The sequence below is a fragment of the Prionailurus viverrinus genome, chromosome A2, assembly GCF_022837055.1.
Source record: "Prionailurus viverrinus isolate Anna chromosome A2, UM_Priviv_1.0, whole genome shotgun sequence".
NCBI classification, from domain to species: Eukaryota; Metazoa; Chordata; class Mammalia; order Carnivora; family Felidae; genus Prionailurus; species Prionailurus viverrinus.
Window position 1 is genome coordinate 136,857,219 of NC_062562.1, and position 20,064 is coordinate 136,877,282.

Below are 20,064 nucleotides of genomic sequence, written 5' to 3' on the forward strand. Positions count from 1 at the left end.
TTTTTCTCATTTATGATCCATCTCTGTTAGAACTGATTTTTAATAAAATGTTCCTATCTACCGAAATGTTACCGTTTTCCTCCTTACTGCCCCCTCCAGGTAAAATTTAGAAGCAAATGTCATATTACATAACATTTTTTGTGTGTTTTTTTACCCTGAATTGATAGTAATAGACAGTGAAATTATATCTAATCCCCAGCCCAAATAACTCCTGGGAAAGATTATATATATGTCCTGTGCAAAGATTAGTTTGTTGTTTCAACATTTTAAGAAACTACAGTCATAGTTAGAAAAGGGTAGCATATGATAAATGTTTATTTAAAATATGCCTCCAAACTGGGCTGGAACCCTGAAACGTTAGGTCTCCTTCTAAAATGTATACCTGAATTCACAAATCTTTCAGACTATGCCTGTACAGAGTTGATGACTCACGCAATTTGTTCAAATAGGCTTCTGTGGTACCTTTCCATGCTGCTCCAACAAAAATATTTTTAAGTGCAAGGGACCTTTTACTTGAGAACCTTTCTACACACTGAAGTTTATTTCAATAAGTCCGCCTTTTAGAACTAAATAAGCTGTGAAACCAAAAATGCAAAACAGATATTAAACACCTGTACAGTTTTTAGTTACATATTATTAATTACTTTTTTGAGAAGTTTCCTTAATGGAGTCTCCGTACTATCTGCTCTCAAAAAAAAAAAAAAAAACCTGACAGCAGCACAGTACATGAAAATCCAGGTGAGGGAAAAAAAGATGGTTAAAGCAATCTGAGATCTCTATTAGTGTGTGTGAATTCCAGCATGCACTTACTGCACTGAGATGTTGGGGATACAGCAGGCAGATTTCGGTATTCATTAGCTACCTGCCCTTGGGCAGTTTGCTTCATTTCCAGTAGTCTGTGCAAATTAGATAAGTAGTACCTACATGCTAGCCCTGTTGCAAAGTTAAAATTAGATACTACCCATAAGATGTCTGTCACCTGGGAACACTTAACAAATATTGACATTCTTTCCTTTTTTGCTGAATAATTGGGATAGGAGATACAGGAGGAATCAAAACAGCCTTAGAAATACTCATCATAGCATTTTGGCTTTTTCTTTCTTCAACATAATATGGGACAATTTATAGAGATGGTTTCAGGGAAGGCAGGGTACTGTCAGTGCCTTTCACTTATTTCATTTTTGGTAGAAATTATGTGACTACAAAATAGCATTTTCAGAGACAGGGATCTGAACTGAAGGATGAGTGAATGTGGTTGCGCTGAAATATTTCTTATTTCACAAATTTCAAGAGCACGTTCACACACAATCCCACTCACATCATTATGTATCTGCAGTAACACATGGCTGTTTGAGGTGGAGCCAGGTGTATGGCCAGGCTTGGCCTAAGTACACATGGCAAACACAGCTTGGGTGATTTAAACCTCCATGTTTCCCAGTCATCTGATAGGCTCCCCGACAGAATGCTGTGGGTGGATGGTGTTGATGCCAGAAGAGGTAAGAGAAATAAAGACAAACTTCAGGGTATTATCATGGTTGGTTTCTCTCCAGTGCACGGGGGTCTCCACAAGTTTGATATTCATTCATTTATTCTTTCAACAAATATTAACTACCAAACTTATGCCCGACTTTGTATGGTTACTGACCAAAATATAGCAGTGAACAAAATGGATACTGCTCTTGCCATTAACAACATGGAGGCCACTCAGTCTAGCATTGGAAAGAAGATGAATCTTATAAGTACTTGTGAAGATGATTAGAATATTGCTAAAAAGGAAGAATGGATAGCCCCATGAGCACAACATGAAAGATTTACAGACATCACTAGAAGATAGCTAAAATATCTGAGACAATTGTGTTTTTGCAATAAGATGATACATAAATGTGTGGCCACAGCTATCACTTAGAATAAATAGGTAAAATAAACTGAAAGAACCATTGAAAGATTTTCTGAATATAAAGCATTTTACATAATGAGTCTCATTTGGGTAATTCACAAAAGCCTGATGATTACCATTTATTTAGATGGAAATATAACTTCAAGAATTCCTTCCAGAGGATTCTAAGCACACGAGTATCTTTAAGTTGGCCTTTTAGTGATAAAATATCCATATAATTTATCAAGGTATGATATATCTGATGTCTCTGTTTTCTGGTTTTAGGAATTAAATTGTCAACCCTGTTAACTGACCTTAAAAGACATGACCTCAGACTCAAAATAATGAAATGCAGCCGGTAAAATTAAGAAAGATAACATAGGGGCGCCTGGGTGGCTCAGTTGGTTAAGTGTCTGACTTCACCTCAGGTCATGATCTCACAGTTTGTGAGTTCGAGCCCCTCATCAGGTTCTGTGCTGACAGCTCAGAGTCTGGAGCCTCCTTTGGATTCTGTGTCTCCCTCTCTCTCTGCCCCTCCCCCGCTCATACTCTGTCTCTATCTCAAAAATAAATAAACATTTAAAAAACAAGATAACATAAAGAATGTTTAGGTATATTAACAACTAGTAGAGTGTCTTTCTGGGCAGAATAGGGATCAAGACATATTGAGTCTTTCTGTGGCTGTAATTCACAGGCTTGCTCTGCTGCTTTCTGCTAATCACTGAAAGGGCCTTAATTGGCTTTTGAGAAATTCCAGTCATTTCTTAGAGTTATAAAATGTTTCTTTTTCCTTCCATGTTGCCCAAGAAGAAAAAATATATTTGCATAAATTCATTCCTGTGTTGTCAGCATAAAGTCTCTACACAGCGTTTTTCCAATCAGAATGAAGCAATTTTCTGTATTATTTCCAAAATCAAGGACTCTTCTCTTCCTAAGATTTTTATTTCCAAAGTACTGCGGGGGCGGGGGAGCTAATACAGTTATCTAGAAACTTAATTTCATTTATTTCTCTCTTTCTACCTCCAGCCCCTCACACACCCATTTTGGATCATGTATTTTTCATATGTAACTTCTGAGAAAAACTATAACATAGTTTCTAAGTCCTGTTTCCAGACTCAGCATGTAAATCCTCTTACTTTCATCATTGCCTTCACCAAGCTTTCCAGATAATGAATATTTTATATTAAAAGTACAGATCATTGGACCTTAGTATATATTCAACTTCAGTTTTTTAAAGTTTCTTTTTTGTCAACTCAGGGCTCCTTTTTTTTTTTCCTAACTTTTTAGTGAACTTTCTAATTTTGACATCTATGTAGCAAATGTATCTATTTTTGCCTTCTGTCTGTCTCACATTGTATTATTAGGAAAGAACTTTTCAGTATGAATTTTATGAGATCAAGTGGATGACTAATTCCTGTCACACTGTTGCAGGTAGGTTTCTTAACTCTTCCTCTTCTGACTTCTGAAGATATCCCCTACTCTGTGGTCTGCTGCTCAGCATCATCTGCTATGCAGAAAAGGCCTAACCAAGTCAAATACAGAGTTACTTTTAAAAATAATTACTTCAGGCAGGGGGTTTCCTTGAGTGCAGGTAATAATTCTCTTTCTTGATCTAGGTTCTGGTTACATGGATGTGTTTTGTTCACTTTGTGAAAATGCATCTAGCTATACACTTCTGATTTGTGCACTTATCTTTGATAAAAAGGTTTGCTAAAGAAAATATACTGCTTTAAAAATCACTTTTTGTTTAAGTTCAATTACACTGTGGCCTATTTTTCCATTGAGGTGTTCATCATTATTCAATCGGTCAACACGGGTTCTTCCAGTAACTCAGGCCAAAATCCTCAGGGTCATTCTTGACTCCTTTCTTTCCCATGCCCATGTCCAATCTTTAGGCAAATGCTGCCAACTGTATCATCAAAATAATCTGTAGTCCTACCACCTCTTCCCACTCCACTGCTACCCCACTAGCCAAGCCAACATCTTTTGCACAGCTTACCATAAATCGTCTCCCTGCTCCCACACTGCCCCTCGCCCCACATATAGGAGCCACAGATCCTATCCAATGTAAAATAAATTTTATCTTTCTTCTGTTTCCAACCCTTCATTAGCTTCATGTTGTGCCCCCAAGTAACAGCCAAATCATTACTGTGGCTCACAGTGTCCTATACCATTGTCCTGAGGTGACTGCTCTGATGTCATCTTCTACCATTCACTCCTTCACTCACTCTTCACTCTGCCTCACCCCAGTGGCCTCCTTGCTGCTTCTCCAACACACTAGACAAGCTCCAGCATCAGGTTCCTTGCCATTTCAGTTCCCTTGGTCTGAAGAGTTTTTTTCTTAATTAATGTGTCTTGCTCTCCAAACCTTTGATCTTAACACAAATGTCACCTTCTCACTGAGACCCTCCCTGATGATCTTATTTAAAATTGCAATTGTCTCAGGGTGCCTGGGTGGCTCAGTTGGTTAAGCGTCCAACTTCGGCTCAGGTCATGATCTCGTGGTTTGTGAGTTTGAACTCCGCGTCAGGCTCTGTGCTGACAGCTTGCTCAGAGCCTGGAGCCTGCTCCAAATTCTGTCTCCCTTTCTCTCTGCCCCTGCCCCACTCATACTCTTTCTCTGTTTCTCTCAAAAATAAATAAACATTAAAAAAAAATTTTAATTGCAACTGTCTCCATCCAGCATTTCTAGTCCCCTTCCCCTGTTTTCCTTTTAGATTTACAATCACTTAATATGCCAGATAGATAGATTTAGATAGATTAGATAGATAGGGATATGTATAGACAGGGTTGGCAAAAGATTGCTTTATATCTCTTGATAACCATGAGATTTACATTCCTGGAAAAAAATGTGATTATTTAAAAACACTGTTAGCAAAAACAAGGCATCAAAAAAAGATAAATGATACGTTTTAAAAAGAATCAAAATAATGTTTCATGTGTAGATTTGAAACCTGGTAAATAGAAGTTATAGAAGGCATTTACTTCTGAAACAACCTAGATTAATCAGCAATAAAATTACACCCTCAGGCACTCCTTCTGATTTCCCTCAATTGTTCCCAAAATATTGCTGAGGCTTTGTCTTCCACTAGGTTTTCATTCCTAGGACAATTGTACTTGTTTATATTTTTTACTCAGCCCTTATTGAAATAAAGATTTTACATGCTTACATATGAATTATTTCCTGTTTCCCAATTAAAGGCAGGACTCTCTTGGTGTATCAGGAAGCCAATTTAGTGGGTTGTGGCAATGCTTTGATAATATAGATTAAAAAATAAAAACATTAGTGTGAATTCTAAATATCAAAGATAAATAATACTTTACAAAACTTCTGTTTCAGGAGTGTGTGTGTGTGTGTGTGTGTGTGTGTGTGTGTGTGTGATGATGATGCTCAATAAATTTCCGAGTGAGGTTTGCAGTGAAAAAAGTTTGGAATACACTGTTGTACGCATATCTGCTGCCTCAAGCCACCCAGAAACTTGCACGACTTGTATCCGATGTTTGCTTTAACCTAGAAAATATCCCTATGTTTGTTTATTTGGGGATGAGAGATGATGAGGATCGAACATTTCTAGGAATCAAAAGGTTGTCAGCCACAAAATATATTATTCCCAGAAAGAAGATTTCAGTGGAACAAAGAGGTTACCCAGCAGCACCAAAGTGGTCACTGGCCAAAATGGTTATCAATGATTCAGTGCTTCATTTTCTTGGATGACATCTCTCATTATAAATAGGGTTAAATTGGGGTGTCTGGGTGGCTCAGTCGGTTGAGAGTCCGACTTTGGCTCGGGTCATGATCTCGCGGTTGGTGCGTTCGAGCCCTGCGTCGGGCTCTGTGCTGACAGCTCAGAGCCTGGAGCCTGCTTCAAATTCTGTGTGTGTGTGTCTCTCTCTCTCTTTCTGCCCCTCCCCCGCTCACACTCTGTCTCTCCCTCTCTGAAAACTAAAAAAACATTAAAAAAAATAAATAGTGTTAAATAATATATTTTAAAATCCCAAGCACAATATGAAATATTGTGCATCCATTTGCTTCAGTTTTTGGAGAGGACTATATAATTCTACAGCATTCTGTATTTGTTTCTGACCTCTGATCCAAATTCACACTCTTTTCCCTTGAGTCCACGATTAACAAGAGTGGTTCAGAAACAAAATATAAACAAAACACCTCGTAGGTCTCTAACATATCATAGTACCTTATCTCCACCCCAAATCCAACCCCTTTACAGCAATACAGAAGCACAATGAGGTTGTCTCATTTGAGGGATCAGCTACCTGTTTTCTTTGCCCTATCTTACCTGTATTAGATTATATATAACAAAAAAATAACATTGACCTAGGTCTATTTAGGATAAATCACATGGAATAGCCATTATTTGACAATTCTACAAAAAAAAGGAGTTTTAGGGAGTTCAAATGAATAGACTAGACATATGGTGGAAGTCTATTGAGAAATTTTGTTCAGGAATTTCAAAGTCTGAATAGTGACGTTCAAATGATCTAGTAAGAAGATAACTCCATAAGGATGTTTTATGACTTCATGAAATTAGCACTTAATAAATTTCTGTTATTATTCATCTCATTAATACTGTAAACACTTAATGAGCACCTCTGATGTGCTCAGACTCTTTTTTAGTTATTCAGGATAGAAAGGTGAATAAGACATAACTCCTGAATTTAAGGAACTTTCAGTCTGATGGCTTGTATTCCATTTGAATTTGAGCGGAAGCATTCAAATTCTAAGGCTGCCAAATAATTATTATATTGAAAAAATCTATTTTCCATTTTTCTAATTAAGTGTAATTTTTTGTTTGAAAAAAGTAGCATCTGCTCATTACTAAAGAAATATTACAGACATGTGTTAAGTTAGAAAGTAGACATCCTGTATTGGTGTCGCCTACTATTCAGAATTATGAGGCATTTCAATGTGACCATATTCTAGACAGTGCTAAGGAATCATTAAGTGGCTATTTTGTAATAAGAATTTGGAGGTCTTGTCTGGATAAAATGCAAATAAGAAAGGAAACAAAGACAACTTAGAGGCCCCATGCCGTCAAAATGCAAATATGGCCAAGGAGTCCTACGATATATATCCCACACATGTAAATATATATTGTATAAATATACATAACAAAGAAAGTCCAAAGACTCTTGTCAGACAAACCTGAAAGAAAGGAAGATTTCCTGAATAAACATGAAGAACAAAGAAATCCCAAATGAAAAAAACAAATTGTTCAGAGGATTTCTAATAAAAGAAGTGAAAATTTAACTAATGGCATATGTCAGTCTGACGATTTTAGGCCTGACTCTTGCCATCCTGACATCAAGTAGCAAAGGATTAAAAAGCCAAAAGCCCCTCAGCAAATTCAGCCAGCAGGGCCTTTGACGGAATGTCTCCGCTCTCTCAGAGCCATCTGGGTCCAGAAGCCACCTACTTCTTCTAGCCTTCTCTGGGACAGACAGCGCAGTGGGGACCAGCAGTGGTGAGGTACCAAGGGAACACTTAAGAGAGTTTATTCCAGGGGCGCCTGGGTGGCTCAGTCAGTTGGGCGTCCGACTCTTGATTTTGGCCCAGGTCATGATCTCATGGTTCGTGGGTTCAAGCCCCATGTCCAGCTCTGTGTGATAGAGTACAGCCTGCTTAGGATTCACTCTCTCCCTCTCCTCTGCCCCTCCCCTACTTACGCATGCGTGATCTTGCTCTCTCTCAAAAGTAAATAAATTAATGAAAAAAAAGAGCTTGTTGCAGAGCATGCACTGTATAAACCCATCGGCATTCCTTGACAGCAATAAATAAATTGTCTCTAGGACTAGGGTAAAAGAATAGAGGGACTATAATAGTGAGAAGTCAAACTATCTGCAATAGTAGTTTTCAAGCTTTTGGTCTCAGGACATCTCCATAGTCTTAAAAAAATTATTAAGGATGCCAAAGAGCACATTTTAAAAGGGTTATAACTATTGATATTTACTAATTACAAATTAAAATGGAGACAAGTTTATATACTATTTAACTTGTTAAAAAATAGCAATATATGTTGACAAATATTTTTATGAAAAATAACTGCTGAGTGACATGCCTCCACAGATGTCTCATGCTCCAAGACAACGTGTTATGTATATCAAGAAGCCAATGCTCTGACAGCTCATTATTTAGGTTTTCTCATGGTTTAAGTGGGCAGCAAGTAGCCTTGTGGGGTAAACTAGGATCTCCCTCCAGGACAAAAAGCAGGCTTGCTGACTGCCAGCTATGAACGGCAGGTTCCCCAAACTCAGCCTCTCTCTCCTGTCTGCAACCCACTGTGTGTACAGGCATCCATCCAGGCCTGTCTGTGCTGACCCTGAAGAACTGGTACTCACTCGGGGAAACTGATGTAAACATACTGACACTCTGGCTACTGGTTTTGCTGAGAATAATAAAGTCTTTTGATTCTGACACAGGAGTCTCTTGTCTCCTGTCAGCCTCCATTAAACTGTGGTAAGCTAATTTGTTAGCTTTTAAGTAGAGTAAAACCTTAGACCCTTTATAGTTCTTGATAATCACAACCAAAAAAGGCAATGAAAACAGCAGTATTAACATTTTTGTAAATCTCTAATGTCTGATTTAATAGAAGAAAGGTTTCTCATCTGATTCAATCCTTGCAATATATCATCTTGGCTAAAATTTATCCAGAAAATCTGGCCTCACACAGACATGCAGCTGGAAAAGAGACAACTCTGTTGACCTCCTAAAACGATCTCAGGATCCCGGTGGTCCTTGGACCACACTTAGAGAACCAATAAGCCATGACTATGCAGCTGACTACACTACAATAATTTTACCACAGAATAGTCTGTGTTTACATGACTCACCCATTCCACAAAATTCTTGCTTTAGAAGATGAAGCTGTAAATACGTTAGAATTATTTGTTTCGCTACTGTTATTGTTGCTTTTACTATTTGTTGTTTATTATTTGCTACAAGAACTTTCTGAAAATCCATTTATCCAAGTAATCAGCCATTAAACTTGCCCTCATCTGAGTAACAGATCATTCATCAGTCTCATCAAAGATTGTTTATTCTTCAAGGCTAACTTCAAAATCTGTGTTGCTGGGTCCATCAATCCTAAACTATTATTTCATAAACCTTGCCCAATCCCAACAGCCCTCCTGCCACATTGAAAGACTTGTCTTAAACAAGACTCTTCAACTCCAACAAATACCTGACTTTGACTTCCCCTTCCTGAGACGCTTCTGAAGCACACTGTCAATATAATGATGTTCCTTAATGCAATAAGTGATAACTTGCTCTTCCTTCATAAATAGGTTAGTTTGGTAGGTTTTATAAGGTATTGTTAATTGACAATCTATTTCTTATATAGATCATTGCTTCTCCAATAAATGAATCTCTGTTCTGAAAAAGTAAGCATCAGATGTGCTTAACACAATCTTTTCTGCACACATTAGGAAAATAAAGTTCTGGGGTCTTTCATCACATGGAGAAATATTGGTATTCAATCTACCATTAAATCATATAAAATTAGGGTTGTCAGATCTAGCAAATAAGATATAGGAAACTCAGTTAAATTCTAATTTCAGTAAAATAATGAATAGTTCTTTAGTACAGGCATGCCCCAAATATTGCACTGGGCATCCTGTGTTTTATCTGGCAACTCTACCTAACACATGTGTGGCAGGACTTGTGGTTCTACTTTAACAATACACATCCTCCAATTGCTTATTATTCGTGATCCTGAAGGATCTTAGACTTTACAAAACTGAATTCAATAATTATTTCAGGTCATTTACTTTAGGTTGGTAGACAAATTACAGATGAAGTATGGAGAGAACAAAATTCTAATGTAGTCAAAAAAAACCCTCTCACTCTGTCAAAGAATCTTGAAACCTTGGTTTTGTTTAAATCATTGAGCACCAAATTTTAAGGTTTCAGCTACAACTGCAGGCTAAAAAGCTATTTGTCACCCTACTATAAAAGCTGGATTCAGTCATGGGCTTGCAGACACTATACATAGTACATAAGAAAGTAAGCGGAGAAACAGGCAAGCACAGGTGATGCCAAAGATGACATTATTATAATAACAAGTGTCAAAGTTTTTAGTTTTTAATAGACCCCATATATTTGAAATGGTACAATCCTTAGTCTTTGGATTTCAGAGCATAAATTTTTTACATTTAATACTCAACCCCACACTGATATCCAAAATTTGTTGTTTGTTTTTATTTTTTATTTTAAGGAGAGTGAGGAAGGGTGAGAGGGGGCAGAGGGGGAGAGAGAAAGAATTCTTAAGCAGACTCCACACTCAACATGAAGACCGACACAAGGCTTGATCCCACAACCCTGGGATCATGACCTGAGCCAAAACCAAGAGTCAGACGCATAACCCACTGACGCACACAGGTGTCCCCATCCAACATTTGTCAAGAGCATCTAATGTTCAAGGTGAACGAAGAACAAGAACAGTCTTCAAACTACTCTGCTATGGTCCTATAATTTTGCATAAATAAAGCTTTTTAAGAATTAATTTTTTGTGTATTAATAGCATCATGACATAAAGGAAAATATACCAAACTGAGAGGCAGAAGTCTTGGATACTTTAGTCTCAGGCATACAGCTATTGTTCTTCAATTTTGGGCAATTTAGTTCCTGTGTTAGTTTGCTAGGGTTGCCATAACAAAGTGGCTTAAGCAACAGCAATTTATTTTCTCACAGTTCTGGGAGACACAAGTCCCACATCGAGGTGTCTGCAGAGGTAGTCACCTCTGAGTCTGTTCTCCTTCACTTGCAGATGGCTGTGTTCTCCCTGTGTCTTCACATCATCTTCCCTCCATATATGCCTGTTATAGACTGAATGTGCACCCCCAAAATTCATATGTTGAAATCCTAATCCTCAATGTGATGATTTAGAAGGAGGGGCCCTGGGGAGGTGATTAGGTGATGATGGTGTTGCCTTCATGAATGGGGTTAGTGCCCTTATAAAAGAGACCCCAGAGAGCCTTTGCCCCTTCCACCATCGAGGACAGGGCCAAAAGATAGTCTGTTTATGAACCAGAAAGCTGGTCCTCACCAGACACCAAATCTGTTGGCACCCTGATCTTGGAGTTCCCAGCCTCCAGAACTGTAAGAAATAAATTCTGTTGTTTATAAGCACCCAGTCTATGATACTTTCTTATAGCAGCCCAAACACACAGGACAATGCCTGTATCCAAACTGCCTCCTAGAAGGACACATTTCATACGGAATTACCCTATCAACCTTATTTTTTTAATGTTTATTTTTTGAGAGAGAGAACATGAACAGGGGAGGGGCAGGGAGAGAGGGTAGAGAGGATCTGAGGCAGGCTCTGCACTGACACTCTAACAGCAGTGAGCTCGATGCCAGACTCGAACTCACGAACCAAAAGAACATGACCTGAGCCAAAGTCAGCTGCTCTCAACCAAAGGAGCCACCCAGGCCCTCCACTAATGACCTCATTTTAAGTTAATTACCTCTTTAAAGATCGTGTCTGAGTTAGGACTTCAATATATTAATTTGCAGGGACACAATTCAGCCCATAACTGTTCCCATTTCTGATAAGGATATTGGAATTGATCATTTCTAAAGTCTGTGATTCATACCATATATTCTAAATCAGATTACCTGTTACATTTTATGGACTACAAAATTAAAACTAGTGGGTATAAAGCTCAAGAAAACTAATATTCATCAATGGAAATGTCTGAAATCATGCCATTATAATGTTAATGAATACCACAGATGGTAAATGTTCATTTGAATTTCAAATAGTTGTAGCTTTTCAAGTGTACTGAAATGATTCAGCAAAATCTGCATGGTAGAAAAAATGTAAATAATGGTCTTTCTCTTATTCCAGTAGAACCTAGGAGGACATTCTGCAAATATCTATTGAAATTTCCATGGATTGATACTATCAACAAAAGGCTTTTTACTGAGGCTATGAAAATTAGTTAAGTCTATACCATGGTCTATGGTTTGAGGATATAGGCAGAGTTTTGTAGTTGCACCCCTTGTTGTTTTCTTTTCTTTTTTTTTTTCCTGTAGTGATTTTACAGCTAAATTGATAGCATAATATGTTTTCTAAGGATCTTTATTCCCATATTCACCTGGAGAAACTCAAAGGGAAAGGCATCTAGAACATCTCTATGGTAGATTCAAAGGCTCCCAAAATTCTTAAGATGCATTTTGGTCATGGCCACAGAACCATGAATGCCTTCAATGAGAAGTGATCTATACCAGTGCATAATAAAATCGGTCACATAGAATGATCTGAGGAGTACCTTTAAATAAGATTATTCAGGCCTCATTGTAATACATGCAGATTCAGTATGTCTAGGATAGAGCCCATGAGTAAAATTTTTGACAAATACATTGCACCCTGATACACACACTCCCCCACCAAGAAGATTTTTATGTAGCTGATCCACCTACGTTTGGCAATTGTGGACAAACAGAACCCTGGATCTCACAGACCTTGGAATCTACTATACGACCCCTTCAGTCCCTGAAGCATTGAAATGGTTTGGTTTTACTCTCTATGTTTATACTCTCTAATGTGTTTATGAAATCCTATTCCTTAACAATCAAGGAACATTAAGTCCCCAGTTAAGTGTCATAACTGCTTACATGAATTTGAAGAGAAAAGAGCTAAGATTATCCTCTTGCCTGGCCTTTCTTTGGGGTGCATTTTCTCTGTCTTGTACCACTGGTTTGTACGAAACAATTCTGGCAGATTTTGAAACTTAGTGAACACACCATCTAGTTCACGAATACAGGTTTTTTCTGCCTTTGGCTTTGACTATATTATTTTACAACACAGTAAAGATACAAGTTAACTGTAGAAAACTATTAGTAATGAGAATAATTTCTGTCCATAGGAACACAAATTTTGTCCAGTGGAGTGCCATTGATTATTGTCCTGTGAATACTGACCAGTTTTGCCAGTTTGCACCCATTTGTAAAAATCATCTCAGCATTCCTTATCTGATAATCAATATATGAGCTCTCATTTATCATTAATTAATGAGTTAAACAAAAATTTGACAGATACTAACTTGAATAAGAATTATGACCACAACTACTTTTAAAATTTATCCTTTAACCTGTCCATTGAACAAATATTTATTGACAATATATGAGTACACATTTGCTAGGATAGTAAACAAAAGAGACACAGCCCTTGTTTTTATAGAATATACAGGTTAAAGAAAGGAACAAAGAAGGAAACAGGTTTTAAATGAGCAGGCAATTATAGTATAGTGTCTTTGTGGTGGGCGCCCTCTGTTATAGCTTCCAAGGATCCCAGTATACTGCTAATCTGCTCTTATGTCGTCCCCTCCCTTTGAGTATGGGTTGGATTTATTGATCTGTCTTCAAGAAATAGAACCAAACAGAATAGAATAGAGGGGATGGCATGTAATTTAATTTCCAAGACTGAATTCTAAAATATTATAAACTCTGTGTTGAGGACCCCTTCTGGTTCTCCTGCTTGCTTGTTCTTAGGGGATTGGCTGCCATGCTGTGAGCTACACTATGAAGTGTCTCATGTGGCTGAGAACTGAGGTCTCCAACCAACAGCCACATGAATGAGTGTGGAAGCACATCTTCCCACAGAAACACCTGGAGAGAACTGCAGCCCCAGCCAACCCCTTAACTGCAAACCTGTGAAAGACCCTGAACCAGAGGCCCCTGGATTCCTTTACTCACAGTAACTGTACCATAATGAGTGTTATTGTTTTAAACCATCACATTTAGGATAAATAGTTACACAACAAGAGATAACTATTATAGTCTTTTTCTTGGCAAACCATTAGAATAGTCTATCACAAATGCCCCAAAAGGGACCACAAAGCTTAGGGTCAGCGTGGGGATCTTACATCTAACATTGTTACCCTTAAGCCTAATTGTCCAGGAATTAGTATCCAGTCCAGGTGTACCAACACAGGTAACTGTAGACACAACAGCACACATATCGAGAAAGAAAGAAAAAAAAAAAAAAAAAAAGGGTGATCCTATGGCAACTTCCAATGTATTTTCTTAAAAATCCCTTTGACAAGCTGTATATAATAGCAAAAGACATTCCAGATTCTACCCATATGTCTATCCCAAGATCTAGAAAATTCTATTTCAGAGGAAACATTGGTCCTTCTGTGCTAATGCAGAGGAAAGGTTGTTTGTTGGCATTTGCCAAGTATAGGCTAATGCCCAGGAAATTTGTCATAAGGCAATCCATAATGTAGCCCCTTTCCCAATATAAAATTAAATATAATCAATCAACAACTCAAAACATTTAAATATCATTGAACTAGGGGCACCTGGCTGGCTCAGTTGGAAGAGCATGCAACCCTTGATCTTGGGGTGGTGAGTTTGAGCCTCATGTTGGGTGTAGAGATTACACACATACACACATACATACATACATACATTTAAAAAAAGTATTTAAAAAGTATTTTAAAAAATCTTAAAAAAAAATCTTTGAACAAAATTTAGTAATATATATTTGGTTGCCTCCTGAGTGGAAAAACCCAGAGGACCAGAGAATAGGAGCGAGAGGAAAAATTCATCTCAACAGTGTATTTGTTGGTAGTTTTAAATTCTTTATACTCTATATAGATATTATCTAATCAAAGGGTTATTCATTAACTAAAATGTATACACTCTGAATCATATTAATATTGCACAATTTATCTTTCCCTTTCAGTTTTATGATTCTCAACATTTCTTTTTTCTACCTTAGAAGGGAATACTAATTCTAAACATTTTTTTTTTCAAAAGTAGTACAAGTACCAGTTTTACACTCCAAAGATATGGCTGCCCCCAATTGCAGTTTTACCTCTAATTTGACTGAGTGTTTCACCCAGCTTCGATCATCTGTGCTCAGGAAAGACTTAACCTCTCTTTGGTCTCCTAGAGAAGAGAGCAAACAATGAAACTTCCCACCAGCTTTCAAGCAACTACTTCTTATTAGCTATAGCTTTAGGCAGGTCATCTTAGGTCTGCACCCAGGACACATCTGGATGCCTCCTCATTCAGTCTCTCCAAGACTGGTGGATTGCTGGGATGTGAGCTGCCCTGATATTCTGTCCTTGTTCTTGGAACTTCATAATAGCTCCTCTTCATTGAAGAATCAGAGTAAGAAAGGAGAAGGGGGAAAAACACGTAACAAAACTTAAAATACAAAAAGCCATTTAGGAATGCCTGGGTGGCTCAGACGACTTCTGCTCAGTCAGGTCATGATCTCCCGGTTCGTGGGTTCGAGCCCTATGGCGGGCTCTGTGCTGCCAGCTCAGAGCCTAGAGCCTGCTTCGGATTCTGTGTCCCCCTCTCTCTCTGCCTCTCCCCCACTCATGCTCTGTCTCTCAAAAATAATTTTTTAAAAAAGCCATTTAAATTGTCCTTAAACCCAGACAATAGTAGCAGTTATTTCAATGAGCTTAGGGTTCTTACCTCTGCTGAATGATTAGTGGAAATTCTGTGTCTTCAGAAATACTGAAGCCATCATATCCTAGATTCAGACAAAACAAAATTTTCAACTAATATACAGCAAATTAACTCCCAATTAACCAGGACATACCAAAGGTTTTCTACTTTTACTAAAAAAGACCAAATGAGGTCCTGGCCCTGTAACAGATATGGTATTTGTACTGTAGGGATATCTGTTGGTCTGAGAGGATCTGCTTCTAGCTTCAGTGGAAAGGGGAGAGGTCCTGAGAGGGGGTAAAATGAAAGGGAAGCGATGAAGGTGGGCCAGGCTCTCCACCCGCTTCTTCACAGAAGAGCCCTCTGCCTTGATGCCCTGATGCTGGGAAAGCACTCACCTCCACACTCCATCAAAGACCTTGTTTGTCTTTGCTTCTTCTCTGTTTCCCACCTTCTCCTACTTCTTGACCTTTCATTTTAAACTCATAGGCTTTATTTTTATTTCTAATCTAGGCTCTCTTAATAGGTATGTTCTTCATTGCTCTCCTAGCTGGATTTCTGCTCTTCACTTTACCTACCAAGCTGTGTGACTCTGGGCAAAGTCCCTACTCTTTCTGTGCCTTCCTTTCCTTGCTATAAAATGGAAATAGTAATGGTCCTGTCTCATGACATATTGAGAGAATTAAATGAGTTAGAAGAGTAACCTTTCTTAGAATAGTGTCTGATATGATATGAAGGATATACAGGGCAGATGTTATTTTTATAGAAAGTTTTACTTATTTCCCCCTTATTCTATTTTTAACCTTCAGTTTATTTTATTGCATTTTAATTTTAGCATTATCTTAGTTCTTTTTCTTAATTTTAGGTTTCTCTATAAATTTAAATCATTATGCTTAATTTTGTCGACTGTCAATATTCTATAATTGTACACTTCAAGGACTAGTTTAAGCCTGTCTTTCACTTGGGTTTGGATGACCCTCTTTGCTCTCCCATTTCTTCTTTTTGGTTGAATTGAATGGTGGTAATGATTTTTAATGACCCGTCTTCATTACAGGAAACAAGAATTGAGTCTAGAGAAGTGGCTACCAAACTTCAGTGTGTCTTAGAATCACCTAGAGGGCTTATAAAACACAGATTGATGGCACCAGCCCCTAAGGTTTTGATTCATTGGGTCTGCGGTGGGGCCTGGGTAATGCTGAGGTTGTGAGTTGGGGACCACATTCTGAGAACCACCGGTCTGGAAAAGTGTGAATAGGGATAGAGTCCTTATTATAACTAGTAAAAACCCTTCCCATGCAACCTAACCCACTTTCACTATGCGCCCACATGCTTTATTGGATTTTCCCTAACACATTCTACTCCCTGCTCAATATAAACTTTTCCCAAGGCCATTATCATCCTCCCTCCCCTGTATATGGGTCATTAATTGACCAACAAGGTGACTTATTAAAATATTACACTAAATATACACACACACACACACACACACACACACACACACACACACACACATACCACACCATTCTCCTTAAGAGAAAATATATAAGTCAGAATCCATGGTTTCTAAAATATACAATAATTGGGTTTTAGGCACATCTTGGCAATTCCAGGAGGGAAGAGCAAGGTGAGCCAACCTTACACCCAAGATCCTTCTGAGAAGCCAAGAGTAATGGAGCTCTCAGAGGCCCCACCGGGGTCCTGGGACCTGGAAGTCAGAGTCTTGTCACTGTTTTCAAAATATTCACTTCCAATATAATTTGGGGAGAATAGGGGCAAAGTCCTGTCATAGCTCATCTCTGTCCTCTCCCCTTTCCCCCAGGATAATGGTTTTCCTGTAGTGCATGTACACAATCCCATACATGTTTGTATAATTTTATTTTCTGTGCGTCTAACAATATATAACATTAATATTCATTACATATTTACATACTTTGTATCTTTTTTCAAACTTTCTGATCATGATCTTTGTCTCCCATCTATGATTATTACCTTGTCCCCAACCACTTCAGTCCTCCAAATTCTTAAAGTAAAGCGTTATGGCTGGGCTGGGCTTTTCCAGGCTTTTTTCTTTGTTCATAGAGGGTACAGGATGCTATCCTATGAAAATAGAGTCCCTCAAAGGGTGGATCTAAGCCACTGATAACTCTGATAATGACAATTGCCCTCTTCGCCCCAAATTGCCTGACTGCTTTATGTCTTGCACTGAAAGATTTTCCCATTGAAAGGATTCTTCCCCAATACTAAATAATCTGTCTTCTTCCTGACTCTCATATCCTGCCATCTTTAACACACTGCAAAGTTTCAGAAAGTGGGAGGGGACTTAGCTGTCTCCAGATAGATCTAACCCACTGCCTGACTCCAGCCATTTTACCACCAACCCCTAATCCAGTGGGGATTAATGGTCAGTCAGAAATTCCGCAGACTCATCCACCATTCTTGACTCAGATGGGCTCAGCTGGCTGGAGGTAGAGTGTACTGCTCTACAGGAAATGGCACTCTAGCAACCCATGAGCCATGAGCTCCACAGCACGACCAATGAGTGGTGGGAGTCCTGGAGCACAGTCTGCATCCTCCAAGAATCGTCTCCTGCATTTTGGCTGGTTGGGACCCCAATAGTAAGGTCTACAAAATGTTGGGGGCTTTTAATGTTAATTGCCTGTTAGAATTCTGGATTGTTCATTAATTTTTCTATATTTGGCCCTTTGGGTCTTTTAATTCTCTAACCATTACTTTTTGTTTTTTAAGTTTATTTATTTATTTTCAGAGAGCTAGTGAGCAGGGAAGGGACAGAAGGAGATAGAGAGGATCCCAAGTAGGCTCCCTGCTGCCAGGGAGGGGTCAGATGCGGGGCTCGAACTCATGAACCGTGAGATCATGACCTGAGCAGAAACCAAGAGTTGGACACTTAACCAACTAAGCCCCTAATTCTCTATTCATTTCTTATGAAGCTACAGATAGATCCATCATCTTGATCTGTATCAGTTTTATGGCTTCCATTGCAAAATTGTCTAATGCATTAGGAAAGAAATCTTTTTATGTGATTTTAGAACTTGTTTCTTGGCAAGCTTGATGTGTCTTCATGTTGAAGTAAGCATATAATTTATCACCTAAACTGGAACAGTTTTGAGAGTGACAAATGCTACATCACTTGGGATGCTAGTACAACAGAACACCGGACAGTCTAGACAAACCAGACACACGATCACAGACACCCTACTGAGTGTGCACATTCCCTCCCCCAAAATAAGGTTCCAGAGGAAGTGTTCAGCAAACAGGCTATGGTGTCACCCCTGCCAGGACCATCTGCTTGTGTTTGACAAACCGGGAGGCCTTGGGACCGGCTAAGCCACACAAAATATATTTGGACACATGTGGGATCTGTAGTCCAACTGCCTGTGTTCTTCCAGTGGAGAAATCTACATGAATCCATGCTATAAATAGAAACTTCATTATCTGCACTGTGTGTTTCTGCCTTGGCTCAAAATGTAGGAACTTCCATCAACATTTCCTTTCTCTAAGCAAAGTGTTGGAGACTTAGACAAACATTTCTGCCTTCTCAGAAGTGCCAAGGGAAAAAATCTTCCATTCTTAGCAAATCTCAATTACTAGCAACTTCTTCTGCAAAGAGGCATGACTGAATGACTTGATAGACCTGGGAGAAACCAGTACCTGGTAGGCTGCGTTTCTCTATTGAGCAGGTGATATTCATTGAATGTTTGCTATATGCTGGGAACTTTACATGGTTTTGTATGGTGCATCAGCTCCAGGCCGGCAGCTCAGCACAGCCAGAGGATGCCACAGAGGATATCAAAGATGTATGAACAACAATAACAAAAAACCCAGCAGAGTGAAAATTCTCAACACATGGTTTTTTTGCTCTGTATGTATGTGTTTTAACTAATTCCATGAATCCCTAGTGGAGCTGATCATCTGTGTGTGCCCACACCTGCCCGTGGTTGGCAGGCCTGCAGGATCCCACTCGAGGTCCCAGAGGCCTGCTTCCACTTGCCCTGCACCAGCCAGAGTAAATGACATTCAGATGGAACCTTAAAATGAAAAAGCAAACATGAGTCACAATTTCATAGGACAGTTCTGCCACATATATTTCAGCAGTGTGATTTAGCTCACACACAGTAAATAGGGAAGTAGTACCAGGGTAACACGGAAGTCAAATCAGTTCACACCCAATTTTTCCTTAGCCAAAGGAGAGATCTATAGTTGTTGGCAGGATAGAAAAAGCCCAGCTTCTATGGTGGCAACAGGCTTTAATTTTTAAAATGTGAAGCAAACATCTACACTCTCAGGCGCCCAGACCTTGCACCGTTCTTGGCTTGTGGCAGGCCATGCTGTCTCGAATGCCCCAACCCCTGCTACAGACAGCCCCAGAGGCTCGGAGGTCTGCTTCTATCCACACACTGTCCCTGTGCCATCCAGCACTATGGTCTTCTTTTTTTTAATGTTTATTTATTTTTGAGAGACAGAACACAAACAGGGGAGGGGCAGAGAGAGAGGCAGAAACGGAATCTGAAGCAGGCTCTAGGCTCCCTGCTTTTGGCACAGAGCCTGACACAGGGCTCGAACTCACGAACTGCAAGGTCATGACCTGAAGTCAGATGCTTAACCAACTGACCTTCAGCACTACTGTCTTATGTCTGTTCTTAACTGGGTCAGAATCTTGAAGGAGGCAGAAATGAGGGATTAGATCCCCCTCACCTTTAACTGGGTGGGCACAGACTCTGGTTCGAGTACAGCTCAGCTCAAA

The 20,064-nt window shown here is 39.0% G+C and overlaps 1 long non-coding RNA gene across 1 annotated transcript in view; it reads right to left on the minus strand.

The window, feature by feature from the left end:
• LOC125160606 (uncharacterized) overlaps positions 1 to 20,064 on the minus strand; it is a 101,383-nt gene that overhangs the window by 51,567 nt on the left and 29,752 nt on the right. Inside the window, exons 2-3 of the long non-coding RNA XR_007150296.1 lie at positions 15,330 to 15,387; positions 14,716 to 14,789 (exon numbers count right to left, since the gene is read on the minus strand). This is a non-coding gene — a long non-coding RNA (uncharacterized LOC125160606). The remainder of the gene's footprint in view (positions 1 to 14,715; positions 14,790 to 15,329; positions 15,388 to 20,064) is intronic.